At 33.7% G+C, this 19,833-nt stretch overlaps 1 protein-coding gene across 4 annotated transcripts in view; it reads right to left on the reverse strand.

Annotated features, from left to right (window-relative positions):
- Positions 1 to 16,953, reverse strand: part of LOC119066241 (beta-1,4-glucuronyltransferase 1-like) — a 28,478-nt gene extending 11,525 nt beyond the window's left edge. Inside the window, exons 1-3 of one of the 4 annotated variants that reach the window (XM_037168560.1) lie at positions 16,629 to 16,953; positions 16,416 to 16,558; positions 2,134 to 2,305 (exon numbers count right to left, since the gene is read on the reverse strand). The gene's annotated coding sequence lies outside the window, so the exon portion shown is untranslated. Of the gene's footprint in view, positions 1 to 2,133; positions 2,306 to 10,176; positions 10,198 to 16,411 lie in introns of those variants that run through there. The other 3 variants (XM_037168558.1, XM_037168559.1, XM_037168561.1) reach the window with 3 other exon arrangements.
- Positions 16,954 to 19,833: the final 2,880 nt, after the last annotated feature.

Here is a 19,833-nt window from a genome sequence, read left to right on the forward strand (position 1 = left end):
CTTGTTGTTTGTTGAAACTGGAAAATTTCCCTAATGAAGAAAACAAGGCCAGAGAGTTGGAAACAAAGAATCCTGGATCTGGGTTTCTGCTTATCTTTTGAAGCCTCCCAAAACTGTAATCTAATCTAATCTAGGACATTTTTGGCATTGATTTGGCCGAAAATGTTCTACTATGGCGTCACAGTGAAAAACCATTTCAAAGACTATCTTTGCCAAAAATATGCCACTAAGCCTTTCGCTTCCTTTGGAGTACAAAAATCGCTCTTCATGGACTAGCTGCAAAACGAAAGCGGTTAACTATCACCCTATCCTGTGATAATTCTTACTGACCTTTAGCTTTCATTGACTTTAAAATACATCAAGCAAACAGATCCATTGAAAATTTGTTGAACAAAAAATAGCATTCACAATATATCACAAAAGCTTGCAAAAAATATGCTAATTTTGTACGAATGAATGAATGAATTAATCAGTTTTTGCGCTTGTTTCCGAGAAAGGGCATCCACAAACTTTGCATTCAATCAAATCGTATTAACGCAGAACTTAACATTGGGTTTTTTTTTGAGCAAATATTATGTTAGCAGAAACGTTCAGGTTTTCACATCGTGTCGTTAAAATCAAATTCTAAGAAATAAAACACAAAAACAGATTTTGAAGCGAATGAGAATGGTTAGTGGCGATTATTACGCAAATGAATTCGGTTGCTAAATGGATGATATACTTATAGCTAAATAAATATCTCTCAGATTCGTCCCTCTGTGATACATGTCAAGGAAACTATTTTCAATTCTATCTGAATTGTGTGCAATGTATAAACAGACCAAATAAAAATCCAAAACCGAAAATCGGATAATTGTACACGGTGATTTGAATAATGTTAAACGACTTCTGATGTTTAACAAACTCTAAGCAAATATTATATCGTTTGAAATAATTTTGAATTCCAAAAGACCGGTGTAGCTATCATCTTTTTTCTTCCTCAATTATATACCATCCACACACTGGACAAACATCACGAAAGTACCACAAAATTCCAATAAGCTAAAACCGTTATGTACAGCAAATAATTATTATTATTTCGTTGAAAGACGGCCACATCATGTACGTACGTACTGTACAATGTATGGTGTATATGCAATTAAACTCACATCTTATACCGTCGATCCGATGGGTGGTACCACGGTTGTTGTTTTTTTTTGTCGAACAATTTTTACAACACCTTTCATTGCGTAAAAGAGAACAACAAAATTCCTGCGATTTTTGTAAGTTGAGCTGATTATTAACTGAGCCGTTTATTCCACCGCGTTGAACTTTATTTCGTAACATATTAGTGGAGGTTCAGGTTTGTCACTGACGTGCAGAAAGTAGAATACTGACAGCATATTATGTGAAGACTTGGTCAAATTTATTGAGTCTGACAGAACGGCAATAACAGAAAATAAACCGCAACCTAGGTGCAGTCATGTGAATAAAAATACAATTGAAGGTGTAATTTGCAGGATATAAGGAAATGTGCGAGCAGTTAATGTATAGGAAAGTTTCTACAACGTTGTCCAACATTTTCCAACTCGTGCAAACAATTGGATGCTTCGAAAGTAGTTCATTATATAAGGTAACAATTTTATGATAAAAAAAAATTTTTGAGCAACAAACCCTCGGCTCGGATAAAGAAACTCTACCCCTGTTGAAACAACAGTCACCGAAGCAAGTTGATCAAAAACACACAATTGAGTTTGCGAGTATAGTTGTTTCCGAAATAATGAATTAAAAGTGGCAGCAATATCTTCTGGTTTACTACCAGCTCCGAGCTCCATGCAAAAGTTGTACACAGGAAAATGAAAAAAAAAAAATTAACCGAAAATAGTCCACATGCAATGGATCATTTTCGCATGGGGCAAACTGCTATGTAATGGTCTTTCGCATAGGACATGTAGTAAAAAAGATTAAACTTTACTGGTACTTACTAATCATACTACTGATACTAGATCTTAATACAACACCAAGACAAAACAAATCTACCTAGCAATCCATTGTAGGATTCAATTCGGTTTTTTTTTAACATTACAAACGTTCCTTATATCTAATCAACTTAATAGAAAATATCAATTAAAGCATACAACATTACGGACTCACCCTGATTATTCTTTATTATATCATCACCATTTACAATATTTCGCTAATGTCATGCCAAAAACCATTCAAGAATTTGTGTATACATAGAGCCCAAAAATGGGCATTGATGTACGTAAACGTCCTCGGGGCCGCATTAGTTTTTCATTGATGGTTGGTTAGAAAATAGTAGTTCCTGTAACATTAAAAAGATTAAATTTTTTAATTATGCCAGGTAAATCATCAATCGACTGTGTTAACGCGTTTAAATGCGTATAGGAAAACACGATATCGGGCTACAATTAACATTGTCAGTTATGTCTTCATGTTTATTCAAAATTAATATGTTCATCAACGGAATAAATTATTAATTTCGTAATGAAATATGGAAAAAGCTTATCAAATATTTGATGTACAACCAGAATTATCTGAATTAGAATTCTGAACGGGTTTGCTATATTCAATTAGACAAGATTTGATTTCCTTATTGTCAAATAGAAGTTTTTTTTTCCTGATTCACTGAATTCTTACTTACATTCTACAGTGCTAACAAAATATATAATGATTATGTGCGTGTGATGTGTCCGGGTTTTGTTTACATATTTTTTTATTTTTGTTTTGAATAACAAAAAAACCGGAATATTCAAGTCATCTTCTTCCTAGACACTATTTATGGTCACGTTTAATCCGAAGGGGTGTGAATATACAGCTAACATTCCTAATTGTATACAAAGAATCGGTTGGCGATCGGAGACGATAATTTACCTATAATTAGTAAATGGCGTGGCTATCATCAATTTCGAACGAAAGTGGACATAGTTCTTCAAGGTTTTATAAGTATTTTAGCAGCTCGTTTCATTTTTTTTTTTCTTAATTTAATATTCACATGAACACTAACTGATGCTTTGCACAAACAATACTAGAAAATAATTAAATTTCTAATTTTTTTAAATAAATTTTTTAAATTTGTTTTTTCTTCAATGTCAAAGCTAATACCGCTAAATGATGTAGTTGTTTTAAATACCTACAACAGCTAATATTTGAACAGTAGCGGTAACTTCTATAAATGAAGAAAGACGTACACATTATTGAATGTAAATTTGATTCCACACTTGAAAGTCCAATGACTAAAAAAACAACCTTAAGATTTCACTTTTTCTCCTTGCAAAGAACCGTAGGCTAAAAAAAGTGTTTTTTTCGATACATGTGTTAGACCAACCCACATGCAACATGTGCGAGCGTAATTAAAAGAGTAATTTGATAGAAGATCTGGAATGAATGAATGAAGTTATGGAGAAAAAAAAATGTTTTTGATATGATCCAATACAACAAGCATGTCAATATCAATGATTTATCCATCACCTTTTCTATGTTTGTTATAAACCAAATGATGAGAGTGTTAAACTCGCCATCCAGCTGAGATTTTACCCTTCTTTACTTGGTAAACGAATCATGATTGAATTTTAGAGTTTCGTTTTCTATATCTTATCGGCACAGGACATCATCCTTAACAATCCTTAAAATATTGTTGTGCAATGTATAGTGTGTTCAAAGCATACCTCTTTCTTATATTGCCCGATTTCCTCACTCAATGGTCTGACCTTGAAAATCCTTATTGTACATATTTCCAAAGTTTTTTTTTCCATATTCAATAAGTGTAGGACATTAATATGGGTTGGTTTCTCGGTTCATTGAATTGATAAAATTTTAAACGTTGAATGTATCATTAGTATAGTAGATGTGACACATGACAAATTTATCATTAAAGGAGAGGTCCAGTAAATCACGATTAGTGATGATACAAAGAAGCAACAAAAAACAAAGGGAGTCCATTATCGAAGCCCATATCTAAAATTAAATTCTCTTAATCAATTCGTCGATGATTGTGAACAATGAAGTGTCGTCATTTGATTAATTGTGATTACAACCTCGAAAAAACATTTAACCTTTAATCCATAAATTTAAAGGCAAAAGAAAAAATCCAAAAGTTCATAGAGCGACATAAAATTACTGCACAAGATTCATAATTACGTTATTCCATCCATCCATCATCATTTGCAGTTTTTTTTCTTCTCTCATTTTCATCACAAATTCATTTAAGTATTATGCCACAGTGCACCGTTTACAATAACTTGGCATTTCTCGTTAAGTTCGAGCAATTAAACGAATTATTTTAGCTTTCCGAAAGCGATTATCAACGATTTTGTTGGCTTCTTTGTCGCTATTCTAATTGTTATACACGGTAATGTATATTGAATCCTGGGAAATGTTACCGCTGCTGTTCGTAACATGAGTATCTAGTGTGTTGTATATAATGTATAATATTCAACAGTGTTCTGAAACGCCACTTGAACGAAGACCTCGAAAATACAGTACCAAACACTTTGTATTTGATTAATCGCTTTTGTACAAAGTCAGTTTAAATTTGAAAAAATTGAAAATAAATTTCATGTGAAAACCAATTTTTTTCTCTTTCGAATGATTGAAGTTATAGTTAAACAACTTTAAGACAATAAGTGACGTAATATGCTGTTTTAATCACGATGTCAAGAACACAGAATTCGAGCCATAATAGACTTTTCAAAGACACTTACATAGATGCTCGCCAGCTGCTGAAATTCCGTAGCCGTTCTAGCACGAAATAATAATTATATTCAACCGCACCACACGATGATAAATTTGAAATTTCATATTTTATTGCCACGGAAATGCGTTAATAATTTTATTTTTAATTAACCGAAACTGATATACGATCTTCCTTTATGCATTTTGATATTAAATTGCAAAAATGACAAAAAGTGACAAAATACCACAATTTTATTACAATGCTTAAACGACACACATAAATCTGACTCGATTTGGTTATAACAAATAAATTGATTATAATGCTGTTCGCTCTTGATTAATATTGATGTGTGATGTGACATCAATCGATAATGTGAATTATGTGTTCGATACGTTCCGTGTAATATGGAAAGAAGTTATTGAATATATTAAAAAAAGGAAAATAAAAAAGAGCTGAATTTGTTGTTATAGTGCGGAAACATTCGCGAAATATTGCAATCTTAATGTGATCAAATGTTTGCTGGAATATTTTCATGAATATGAATATTGAGGCGAAAATTTATGTGTTTGTGTTCCTAATAAATTTCAGTTTCGAATCTTCATAATTATACCTTTATCACGTGCCATTAACGAGCTATACATCAGAAAAGTTATTTTGATGATTCTCAACAACAAAAAATTGTTGGTTCCACCGCAGTATTATATTTAGTATCTATGTTAATTGTACTAAAATATATAGAATCGATTCGACCTTGTTGAGTCAGACGTATTATTAGCGTTTTGTTAGAATTTTTTTTTGACTGTGGATTTTACACACCTATCGTCCATCAAAATATTATTATTTCGGCGCTCGATTTTTTCTGCATCGAATCGAACCGTTTGCTCAAACATTTTCATTTTCATTTTGTTATATTGCTGCCACACACAGTAACAGTGAGTGCTAAATCGGAAGAACAATGGTGGTAGTTACACAATTTAATGCCCATGCTATTTTATAAATGTTATACATTTAAACATAGACTGAACGACGGCTGGCCGATAAGAAAACGAAATTGGATTCCGAATTGAAAATAAAAATGTTTTCAGCTAGTGTTATCACGATCGAAAAATAACTGTGACAATATAAAATAAATTCAGTTTCAATTTCAAATTAACATGGAAGAGGAAGTCTCTCTCCGTACAATCTGTAGTGATATACCGAACTATGTATGTATATACTGTACCAACTATATCTCAACCACTATGGTTTTGACAAACTATGGTAAAACTAGAAACTATTTCCAACAGGGTCAGTTGTAATCAGATCAATTTTTAGAAATTCATGAGGGATGAGGAGTCAATCTGTGTCAGCGACATATTTATCTAAAACACAAATCATCTACCAATTCAAGCTATTCATGTTTGAAAATATTACACATCAACCCTGGCACCAGTACTGCGAGTAAAATTCAATAAAAAATTGTCACGGAAAATATGTTGTAGTTGCAGTAGGACATAACGGCACATTCAACATTTATTTTAAAGTAGATACAGCACTGTGCGGATCGTCTTCAATCTACTTTATTCCACATTATTCCGTCATCCACATTACAGTGTGTATACGCATGCGTAAATATACTAAAAGATTTAAATATTCAACGAGGAGAGGAAGGGATTGGATTGAAACCACATACAACGGTGGAAGCGATAGTTCCTAGACCCGGGACACACTGACAATCTCAATCACACTGACACACTAAACTCAAATGACGCTCCCGACGCACCGAAACTGACTTTTCTAACCATGCTGACACTCCTAACCATGCTGACACTCCTAATCTCACTGATTTTCCTAACTGCACTTTCAATCACACTGACCCACAGTACAGTCAGTACAGTGCACTTCCTACGGAATCGTAGTTCCAGAATAATTCCTATGAAATTGGAATTCCCAGGAAATTTGAATTCCTAGAAAAACGAAATTTAGCTAATCGGAATCCGAATTCCCATTGAAATTCCTATCCAAGTGAAGCTAGAGGAACCTAAGTGTAACGACCCTTCGGTTTTATTGTGTAGATGATCCATAATATTTCACTAAATTTCACTAAAAAAAACTCACTGGAGTGACTCAAGTGAAATTTGGTGAAATATTTCCCAATGTTTAGCCCACGGCTCCCTTTATATCAATTAAAAGACATACCATCTTAGCTAAAACATTTAGTAATTGAATTTTTAAGAAATTATTTCTTGGAAATAGGCCCTGCTTTCACATAAATTTCTCAAAGTCATTGATTAATGATAAAACAAAAACAAAAGAATGATCCACTCGATAATATAAACATTACAAGAGTACAATTGAGAGTATAACAATGAGTTACCAAAAAAGTAGCTACACAAACTCTTACAGAATCACGACGGATCATTAACCCATATTTAAGCGTGCGCTAAAAATACATTCATATAAAAATCAAGATATTGTAATAAATAAAATTATTATTTTAGCATTTCTACATAAACATGAAAATATTTTTGTTTTACTTTCTTGTAGTTTTCAAGTTGTATACGTTCTCGTACATGCTATATACACATTGTATTAGAGAAAAAAAATTAAATTCAAAATTTATAATTACATTCAGTGCACGGCATCAAAATGTAATATTGCTTATAGAGTGTGTCGTACCGATTTCCATACCAGTCGAAAATTATGTAATTTTTAAAAATTACAATCTACCTCTTTAGAAAAGGTTTCGTTGAATGCAATGAATTTATTTCGATTTGACATATTTGGGTGCCAATATCATCAGATTTACCATTGTTTCGTTCGCTCCGAGCGTTGGTTATTTAATTAATATTAATGAACTTTAAGGTGATTCACTGGTAAACAATGGCTGGATTTTACGAAGAAGGTTTTACAGAAGGCCTTTCTTTTGACTATGAAATGCACAATCACAATTAGCAATTTGCACAATGTGTTAACGAACTAATGTCAATGATTTTATAAAAAAGTATTTATTTATCAAATATTTAGGAAAAGAAATATAAGAGAAAATTGCATGTCTTCCCATTGAGGTTGAAGAAGAAGATGTTTGTTAATTGATTTCATTAGTCATAAAATACGCACGCATTTGGGAAGTGTTATTGTCAGACGTGAACGGAAGATGAATAACATTTTGCACACATTTGATTGTGTACCTTCATTTGAGCATCCACATTTAAAGTTTAATGTCGAAGATAATATTGACGAAAATACATTTCACAAAAAAAATAATTGGGGATTGATTGAATTCAATTGGTCAGATAAATCGACAAAATGTGACGAATTTTACTGAAATCTGAATATTTTCTGAGTTTACTGATAGATTTTTTCGATAAATTTTGGAAAGTTTCAGTAAAATTGGTAATTTAACAATAATAAGCCCTGAATAGTGAATTGTTCGAAATTGTTGTTTTGACTGTCTGATCATAACCATTGTTCTAGGCTTGGACTATATACGTTATTATTACACTATAGGGAAATTCTGTTTGGAAACTAGACAAATGTATTAGATTTTTGGATAATTCTCTTGCATTTCTAGTACATTTCGCCATAAAACTACAAATGTCAGCGATCTACTTTTCTGTGAATCAACTTCACAGCGATGACATTTCATTGTTATTTAACCATTAGTTTTACAAGAAAATTGAGCTAAAAATGGAGGACTGAAGCAAATGTGACGACCCTACAGGCCAGCCGAGAATTCCTTTTCCATACGAGTACTACTACATCGACCTATACTTTACAGCTGATAGATTTCCAGAAATGATCTTTGTTGTCTTTCGCCAGTTTTTCGCATTTTCCGACTGTACTTCTTTGTTTCGACATGTAAGATGCGTTCCTCGTATTCGGCTCAAAACAACCTTCCCACACGCCTCAACAAAAAATGTACCGGCAAGACAGTAATGTCTGCACCTCTACCTCTGCAGAATACGTATTACCAAAACTACAGTTCGTTGGTGAGAACAAAGTTCCTTTGAGCACTGTAGACGAGAACAAGTTTATGTTTTAGTAAATATATCCGAAATTACGATAGAAATTTCATCTCGTTTGATTTTAAAACTTTTTTCGTTCCCGAAGGAATAATCCCATTAATTTTCCTCGGACATATGCATGCATCCATCATAAAGTATACCATCACACCTGCACGTTCGGGTATTTCATATTCTACTCTACGATTATCTGTTTCACTTGTAGGAAATAGCGTGATTGATCAATAAAAAATAAAAAAAATTTCTTTATTTTACACTGAAATGTGAAATTTCTTTTGCCATTAAAGTAATATGATCTCTGTGTGTAAATAGATGATAATGTGTTAATTTTATGTCCAATTAAACATTTCTGTTAAGTTTTGAACGAGATGAGGAAAAAACCGAACATACACACTGCCAGCACTATAATACAACACTCCCGTCTCTCTGTTTAATAAGCGTAAGCAAAGAAAGAAAATGTTTTAAAAGATTTATGAACGGGAAGTAAATAATGTCGGAAGGCACTAAATAGTCGGATAAACTTCAAATTGAATTAGTCAAAGTGTAAAGAATGGATCAACACAAACACTTTCTTTAGCAAGTTTGAACAAACTTTGTCAGCAAAAAAATAGAACAGAAAATATATTGAAAAAATAAACGACAAAATTCAAGTTCATCCAAGTTCAACGAACAAAACACTTTCATCGTATTGTTATGGTCAAACGGTCAGAAACTCGTTATGCGTTAATTTTGTTTACAAAACCGAATAAATACTCGGATCATGCAATAACTACCATAAATAATAATTACAGAATGTGTTTGACACCGTTACCAACTCGTTTATCGCAAAAGAAAAAGATGAAAATGAAGAGGAATTGCATACCAAAAAAACAATCGAAAAAGCGCAGTGTTGTCGGAAAGCCGAACGTTTTCTTACACAAAATGTTTATGATTCCACTTGTGAGATGGTAGATAATAATGCAACTCAACGGGGTACCTCTAAAAGTGACTAGATTTATTTCGAAATGGTGCATTGCAAGGTAATAATTGTGTTACATTACGGCGCTGCCAGGTATATATCTAATTCTCTGCAATTCCAATTCCCGTACTGGTGCCAAAAACGGTAATGCGTTTTACGTCCCATTCCTATATAACAGCATTTTGACTGCATGAAAATTATGCATTCAATTTATGTGTTATCTTCTTTACTCTACTTATTTGAATTAATTTGTAAAAACGAGTCTATATTTGTACTGTAGCAAACTCATGACGCGACTCGATAGACAACTAATTATAATTTAAAGAAGTTTGCGCTCTAATCGACCGTTCATGGAATGTGAGCATTACAATTATCACAGCTTTTAACACGTCTTTCAGCATTACGGTCTATCACAGAGTATAATATCTTGTGAAAGAAAAATATTAAACGAGAAACTTTGTGCGTCGTTTATATTGGATTTTAGTTACTATGTTGAGCTTAACGTAAAATGGGAAAGGAAAACATCAAGGAAAACTCACATTGAAAAGTTGTTAAATTCTTCCGATCACTTACAAATTAATTTTAACATCCGACAACTTTGAGCAAAATAGTTAAACTGTTTCTGACTATCGCCTCTTTTATCTGCTCGACTGTTGCAATAAATATCGATTTTTTTTCCTCGCTAACTTATTTATATTGTTAGTAGTAAACAGCGTAATAAAAAAAAAATGTTTACAAAATTCAGTACGGTTTCAAGCGAGGTTTCAAGTCTGTGTAGTGTACTGAAAATTTTTAGATGTAGAAATTTGTGATGTAAATAGAAATATCAGAAATATAATATGATCGATGTGCTTCCCACCCGTAAAAATAAGACGTTGTTAAGTTTTTAATCCGAAAAGTAGTTTCTAGAGTTTTTGGTGCACCTTTATCAAGTGTTGATCAAAAAGGAAAACGAATAGAAAAACAGTTGCAATGTCTTTGGGGTTCACTTATTATGTCCAAGTTATTGGACAGTAAGGGTAAACGTTTCAATGGGTGATCATCGTCCACCTGTACTTGGCTCTAGTTGGTTTTATTTTTCAGACGGCAGTCATAAGTGCGTACAATTCTAGTACGTCAATTTTCATAAAGTTTTATAACAAATGAAGGAGTAGACTCGAAGCAACATATCTGCTGTAGTATTTCAGGATGCGACTGTGCACAGTTGTAAGACGAAAGTAACAAAGAAATGATGCCTATGTCAATAATGTAACGAAACAAACCATTGAATCTCCTTCGAGTTTTTTGTTGTAAAACCTAAGTCTCCAATTGATTTTTGCAGACATAACAACACTCACAGCGATTCTTCTGATTACTCTTCGGTTAATATTTTCAAGCTGAACGAGAAGAATTTTTGTTGCAAAAGTTTTTATCTTAGAATTTAAATCAAAGGTAAAAAAGGATGTAAAATCTGAATCGAATTCGAGTGTTCTCTTCATAAATGAATGCAAATATTAAGTGGTATTCAATTCATGTTTTACTAAAAAAAATCGTTTGTTCGAAAAAGAGGTATGGACAAATTAATCCGAGTTACATTTGTACCTAACCAGCAGTTAAATTGCTTATAGAAATCGATAAATTGAACTTTATTTCTAGTAAATGAACTTGGGCGCGACATTAACATCCTTTCAGCTTCAGTTTGTTTTTATTAATATTATTCAATTAGCCATTTCCATTTATACGTGTAGCCGTACTCAATAATTGCTTAATGATGCGCTAAACAAAGTAAATTAACTGCTTTAAGACATTTGAGAATCAATTTCTTCAATTGCTGTAACCTTGTGCAAAAAAAAAGAGCAGAGAGGTATTTTCTATAAATATTTCAATTTAATCTGCAGAATAAGGTTCAATACACTGCCGGTTGTCGTCGTCTTTAGCAAACAAATTCAATTATATTCGGTGAATTTACTTGTTTCACGCATCGGCAATTACCGATCATAACCTTCACGCAAGTATAGTTTGCTAAACTCTCATCTCAAAGAATTGTAGAAGAAGAAAAAAAAAACGCTTTTTGTTCATTCTGCCAGCTAAGTTGCTGTGAGCGATTTATCAAAGTTATTCACATTTAACATTTAGGCTTTTAGAATGAAATGACCTTTGCCAAAACATTATTTGACTGATTTCATTGACTGATTTTCTCAACTGCTTAGCAAATTTTAAAACGCGGAAATTATGTTTCGCATTAATGTTGAGTGAGTGTAATTTTCCTTGCACGAATGGATAGAGAAATGATGCAATTAGCCGAATGTACGTGAAGAATATGAAGATTTCGGATTGATATTTGGGACACATACATTTGTGTATCATTAGGCAAAGCTCGTACAACAGACATAATTAGCAGATGAGCAGTTAAAATTAAGTTCCAGCAGAATAGGTAACAAGAATGTGCAGTGCATCCCTATAACGATTTACGTCAATCAGTTACGTTGACTTTGACAGCATCCACCAATTACGATCAGTTCAAGGCCGACTTCTATTACATAGGAATTCAATGGACTTTGTGAAACATTCCATTATCGCACCAAAAATGGAATACAATTGATGTACGAATATACTGTTCGGTTGGTTAGTTAGTTGGTATTGATTGCATTTGAAATATCAGTCTTTCGTTGGTTCGAAAAAAATATATTTCAAATGGAAGTACCTCATAAACAAGCGGATAAAATGCCTGCATCGTTATATGATATTTCAGTCATAAGTCTATTTATAGATGTGCTGCAACAAATTGTTTAAATCACAATTTATGGCTGAGAGTTTACGACGACCGACAGTTTGCATATTATTTACTATCTCTGATGTTTCAATTTTTTCTGTGTGTGTGTTGCACGACCGAGTTGCAAATACATAATGCAATCAAGGTGAGACTATTACGATATGCAATTAATAGCGGATGGCAGTAAAATTATTGTTGCATGAACATGCATGCTTTCTCAAAACACTCTATGCATGCATCGTATCAATTTTCGTAAGGATAGCAGCATGTTTACAGAAAAAAACTATTTTTATTACCAGTTGCTTAGCCGCGCTAACTGTGATGTTGATGTTGTTCTCTGTCGATTGTTCAATGTTCAGAATGAAGGCCACTAAGAACGGCGAAAATAAATTCTGATTCTTCAGACTGTTAGCTCAATAAAATGATCCCAAAGCCACTTTAATTCGCCAGTCTCTATTGTTATACATTACGACGCATAAATTAAAAATAATTTTCGGAATTTTTTTTTCTCTCCATGGAATCGTGACTCATCAACCCAATTCAACCTTCAAACGTATACCTTTCATCTACGCAGACATAATCCAAATAAAATCCCAACCAAAAAGATACTTAATTCCTCAACATAATCATAACAGAAAATAATAAAAAAAAAAACAATTAACAAACGTGCCGTGTACATAACTATGACCAAAAGGTATTTCTGTTTTGCGGAATAGCATTATACATCATTTCCATTCCGTGCATACCATCTGCACCATAGCATCATCTCTTATTAGGTGTGTACGTATCGAATGAATGAAAGTTCCCACCTAGCCCCTAGGGGTAGCTTTTATAAATAAACTTTTGAAATAAGCGGAGTAAATAATTGATGGAAAGGCAGTGCATATGGTATAGGTATATGACGAAGACGATGGCTACCGTTCGAGTCTTCACAAAATTGATCGAGTACTACAAACTTTGTGTCGTTTTTTTTCAGTTCTTATTTATGCAAAAAAAAACTAAACAAAAGTTTAGAACTTTTTTATAGATATTATCGAAGATGAGCAGCTAATGTGTGCAGAATAATCGAAGGTTGATGAGATGGTTTTTTTTAATCAATTTTCATAGTGTTTTCGTCATTAATGAAATCAAGTTTTTTAATATGATGGAGGAATGTTAATTATTTTAATTGTATTATGGCTAGGAATGGAAGATAAAAGAGTGTTTTACAAACATTTTGTTGTTTTTTTTATTCGAAGTTGTTGATAAATTAACTCGTTTTCATATGAAAAATAACTGATGTATCGAATCATACCATTTTTTGTGCATTGAACAATGTAGTGGAATTGCAGATGAATGAATCGAAATATTGAAGTCAAATTCGAATATCTGCTGCAACGTTTTTTGTGTATTGTTCGAGATATCGTTTTGAATTCGTAGAATCATGAATCAGTTAATAATGATTCAATATATAGCAGACCGAACAAATCTGTTATAAAAAGCTGTTATTGGTAACGACATCAAGAATGAATCTATAATCTAGGGTTTTCTTATATAGCTACAATGAAACAAAAGAGGTATAAGATGAAGCGATACCTTAAACAAAAGAAGTAGCAGATTGAATCCCAACTTTGTCTTACCTTTTGTAAAGATAGAATTGCCCACAGCCCGTTTGTAATCATTCTTATACTAAATACACACTGAACAGCCGGACGCACTCCTTCAGCTTTCCGGAATCAGAATTACTAGTCGAAAAATCTACACTGAACATCTCATTACTTCTTCCTAACTTCACACGTACAATAGAGTGGTAATGCGTTGAATAAATATGTACATTGTAAATGTTTCTCTTTAGGTCACATCTGTGATGTACTGCCACTAGAGGTTAGCTGGGATTGTATTTTTTTCAAGATTCGCCAAGGCCAGGTCTCATACATTGTTTCAAAAAACCGAAAACACGAAGTGAGAAGAATCTCAGGAACAAATACACCGATTTTCGTGATTTTTTTTGTTGTGTTAGAAATACATTGGAGTAACAGGCAGTGTCAAAAACTTTCCTATACCCTCTCGTCGCAAATTGATGGTGTGCCAGATTCCCATCTAAGGGGCAAATCTGGCACAGTCATGTTACATGTAGTAAAAGGTGGCGTACTATGATCGCGTGTGCCACATTCCCTGATACCTTGGTGTTAGCCTGTCATACCCGGCTGTTCATCTGTTATCGATAATGACGACAAAAACAATGACAAGCTCTGAGTAATATGGTCATTTATACAGTAAAATGCATGTTAAAAAAATTGAAGTACAAGATTTCAAATCAACAGATTTAAAATACTTTGATCGATAGAAGTAATAGACCCGATAATAATACTGGTTATATGCTTACTGTCTGTAAAAGGTTAATCAAAAGCTTTCAAACCAGCCGAATGTCGTTTTTCACATAACATGTGGAATTCTATGGCCGTCACAGTTATTCAAAAATCATGCTATCACTCCAGCTACGAGTAAGCAATATTAACATGTGTGGTGTCATTCGAAAGGTAATTAAAATTGTGCTCGTTTGAAAGCTCCTGGGAACAACATTCGATTGACACCAAACATGACAAGATTGACAAGCTGTCTCACGAATGGGACATATTCCTCAATTTAAAAAAATTACTTTGGACAAGTACCGGAGCCGCGACGTGAGGGATATCGGAAAGTTTTTGGCCATATTTGATACTTATTTGATTGGTTTCACGCCGTTTTGTCGGTTTCTGGTAACACGCTGCTCTGGCTCGATTCTCGTATCGAAAAATCGGCCTAATCAGACCCAATCGATTTGAAGTCCAACCGTGTCCGATCAGGTCGAATAAAGATTCACCTCCAGACTACCACACACAACTAGTGTAACCCGTTTAAAAATGAATTCGATTAAACTTCAACAAAGAATGTGTGTCATTTACGATTGCTACCTTTTCATGAATGAGGTTAACCATGTTTACAATAATTATACTCCTACAATTACTTCGATTTAATATTCTCTAACGAAACAAATTCGAATTCTATTTGGTGTTAATGGAAATATACCAACTTTACGACAGATAAAAAAGTTCGATTGAACCAGTTTTGTGTATATTACAATGCCGAGTCAAAACTATCAACCTAAAAAAAAAACTTTCTGTGGGGCAGACATTATGAATGGGCACGTAAGAACATTCGCATTGCAGTAAATTTAGAAAAAAAAGAATTTTTCGTACAATAATGCAAAATGCAACCAACTTTTTAATAATGCATGAAAATGTAAACATTCTTTTCTAGTGAGAGAGGCACGAGTTATGTAGGAACAACAACTATTCTTCACTGGATTCTTCTACAACGGATACGAGACGGTATTCTAAATTGATAATGTAGGTAGTGTGGTTGGAGATGTGTACGATGTAGGCGAACACAAAAAATTCAAACATTTTTAAAAAATCTCGCATAGATAAGGCAATTCCTGCAAATTCCCTTGTGGTTAAGACCATATTTATAAGCAAAACACATTTTGATGTTTTGAGTGGAACGTTGTAATATGGTCTAAATTTTGGGTAATATTTTAAACGAAAGAAAAGAAGCAAAAAATTAAATTGAACGAAAACCACAGAACTGCGCATGAATTCGAATGGCTGCTGGATATTCGAAATGTATACAGATATTCAACTTGCAAAACAGTTTCAATTCCAACTAATTTACTGTCTATCGTCTGTCTAGGTTTAGTGACAGTCTCACCTCTTAATTATATTGAATTCAACCGAATCAATATATCAAAAGGATCGACACTAAAATTGAAACCGTCTAACACTTTATTGAATAATTGAACTGGACAGTAGGTCGTCCAGCCGAACACACTTGAGTCGCATATGGTATAATTGATGAAAAAAATCTACACAACAAATGAAATCGTAGATAATGCATGTTCATATAAATCACTGGTCTGCATTGTTTATGCAGTCGAAAGTGTAACATCTCTATCTATCATGCATGCATGACTTACATTAAGCATAGTATTGTATGTTTTTCACTTACCTCTTACTAGAATGTATCGGCTCCAATAGAATTCGTTATCCATGGCAATTTAACGCTAATTACAGTGAAATAATTAACATGATCAATGTAAACACAGTTTTTATTATTGGAATTGGAAATGAGCACCACTTGGTAATTTCACACTATAATGGTAATCAAATAACTCTCTATAGTGACACAAGCAAAACACACAAAAATCCTGAATTTTATTACGTCAAAATAATAGATTTCCTGTCACTTTTCTCTCGAACATCGAGGTGTTCTATATTTTGACAAATTAATGTACGGAGTCCGGTATATTAGTTTCACTGTGCTTCCAGTCGATTGTCGAACAACAAACAAAAATCTAACAATTTTGTTAAATCAATTACAGTTTTATTTCGTCAATTCAACGATTGAAACTGGTAATATAAGTTTTTTTTTTGTTGTATTTTTATTCGAATTGTATGGCAGAGAGCCACGACACCTTCCTCAACACGATATATATCGTTTCTTACTGGTGACTTGCGCACTTCAAGTACTGAAACAGACTGTCGTTATGTTGCAACCTTATATCACTTTTTTTCTATCACATCGTTCGTATGTTGTTTTTCATTCCAACGAATTCGGGGATATCCAAACAAGTTTCGTGCTATAATGTTGTGAATGGAATGTTTTGTAACGATAAAACAAGAGACTCTGGTGCTCTTATATCGATGCATTATTATGGTAGAATCGAGCGGGAAATTTTGAATTTTATGAAATTGGAATATCTATTTATTGCGAAAATATTTGAGGTCATTTTGATATGGCATTGGTATAATTTTGAGTAGAAAACGACTTCCGAAGTGGATTCTTTGATGTTGTATGGAACTGAGGACAATGTTTTTGATTTCCCCATAGGGATTACTCAGAATCTGTCATATAATTATATTTTTATTGAACCAGGTTTCTCTCGAATATTCGATAGTCTTTTAAGGATAAGATAACAACAGACAAGTGTTGAATTGTGAATTTGCCACTCTCGGTGCAGGGTCTATTTTTAGAAATTTAAAAATTCCATAAATTTGTAAATTTAGAAATTTTAAGGAATTTCTTAAGAATTTCGTGGAGTTCTTAAGAATTAAATTCTCGCCGAGTCAAAATTGTAAGAAATTCAAGGTCGGACTGCCAAAAAGCGCATCGGGATAATTGGCTGAAAAAGGCTCAGAGGCGCCTAAATAAACTTAATTGGTCGGAGGAGCGCCAAAAAGCAAAAGGCGCATCGGGCATCGCCCAGTATAGCCAGTCCGGGCCTGAAGAAATTGATATTTTCGAAGATTCGCTGCCGCTGTTGAAGGCTGCCTTTAAACTAAATTGTGATGACAATCTAAATCATTTCTCATTGTAGTGTAAATTGCTGAGGGAATATCAAAATAATTATCCTATCGTAGTCTGTGCATGAAACCATTACTTTTTTTTAAGTCAGCTAGCTGAATTTTTTGGAAGAGATAGTCTCTATGAGTGTAGAAAGTGTAAAAAGAGTAATCAAACGAAATAAAGCTAATCCAATCAGTTTCAAAGATAATCCAATAGTCGTCACACAAGGTAACTCCGACTTCCCACTTCCCATCCAATATTGTCAATTCAATCCTATGTTTGCTTGCGGCCAGAAAACGACTCGTTACCGTCTCACTCAAAAGCAGTTTTTCGCATTTTCTGGCCGCAAGCAAACAAAATAGATGGAACTATCTTGTTGGAATTTTCTTCGACCTTATCATTGATTTACATTTTACTCACTAATCCACCGGGAAGTCACTGGGAAGGGACACAATTTGGTATGGGATGCTACATGCTCTGACAACATTTTTCATTTAATGGACCTGGTAAAGTTGGTAAAGTAGTGACAAACAAGGGCGTATCTAATAAAATGGCGATCTGCGTGACCTCCCCAAAGTATACAGCCTTGGTGACAAAAGCTGCCAGCGTTAAATTCAACAAGTGAAACAGCGAATAGGTACAATACATCGCACGAACGCTGCCTGAGTTATGGGCACTTTCAGTGAAGATCATAAAGGGCTGGATGAAATATTTCATATTTTAGAATAATGTTGTAAATGGAATTCAATTCAACTAAAAAAAAAGTCTGACTCTGAAAGGAAATCTTTTACTTCACTAGTTTCAACATACATTTTTGCTATATGCTCAAAACAAACGAGGCATTGAAAACGTGTTTTGGTCCCGTTTTTCATGGCGAAATTTTCGAAACTGTCAAATGAAGTTAGAACTTTTTCTATTCAAAATTGCGACTGCTGCATCTGTCAATGAAAACTAGGACCAAAACACGTTTTCAATGCCTCGTTTGTTTTCAGCAATACAATACTACATAAGTCAGAGTTCAGCACACTTTGTTTTCGTCGTCACTGCCCTTAACAGATGGTATAGGCGCCTGTAGACAGTTCGTAGTTGTTTTTCGTGTGTGAGTTTTGTAAAATTGATTCAAAAATGAACTGTCTAAGAAAGGTAGGTACGCAGACACGCCGACTTTCGTTTAGCCCGTTGGGTGCTGATGCTGAACCATAACTTTAACAAGTAATTGTAGTTGTGTCGTAGTCGCGAGCGGAGCGAGGAAATTTTTTTTTACGTTTTTTGTCGTTTATGAAGTGGAAAGTATTCTGAAGTTGTGAGAGTGTCGAAAGACTGAAAAGTTGTGTCGAAAATATACTGTAATCAAGAAATGAATAACTGTGAGCCAAAAAATTTGTGTCTCACTTTCTTACCTACTTCAGCGATTGAAGTGGTTCGACAAACGTTTTACGGAATAAATGTAGCACATTCCCGAGCTCCTTTAAAATTTTCATTTTTTTGTCTGTTTTTCGGATTTTGTTCTAAAATGCATGTTTTTTGCAGGTGTCTAAAAATTTTGCTTTATATAATGAAGATGAACACAGTTAAACATAAGATAGAAAGAGGACCAACGATTGTTTTTCTCTCATACAGAATTTGGTGTTTTTGTCAAAAAAGAAAAAAAAATCTCACCTGCAGTCGAATTCTCAATGCTCACGTGCTTATGAGCTAAGATTGTATTTGGTAATGGAAATTGTAAAATTGCGACGCAGTTGAATAGTTATTCTATCAAACTTTCCTTTAAAATGTCAGCTAACTCAATGTTTTTTAAAGCTGTGATAAAGCTTTTTGTTGGGTGCTGCGCACCCAACGTGTTTCCTCGTTGGGTGCTCGGGCACCAGCTAACCCTGGAAGTCGGCGTGTCTGTAGGTACGCCAAAATTTTAAATGCAAAGGGGCGAAATCATGAGAAAATTACAAAAATTCCTCACTTTTCCTCCCGAAGCGTGCAAACATTAACGACGAACCTCGGTATTATGTTCATAACAGTAGACTGGAGTAGAAATTAGAATTTGAGTAGAAATTTATTATTATTCTCTTCAGTTCAGTATTTT

This window comes from Bradysia coprophila, chromosome IV (assembly GCF_014529535.1).
Source record: "Bradysia coprophila strain Holo2 chromosome IV, BU_Bcop_v1, whole genome shotgun sequence".
NCBI lineage: Eukaryota > Metazoa > Arthropoda > Insecta > Diptera > Sciaridae > Bradysia > Bradysia coprophila.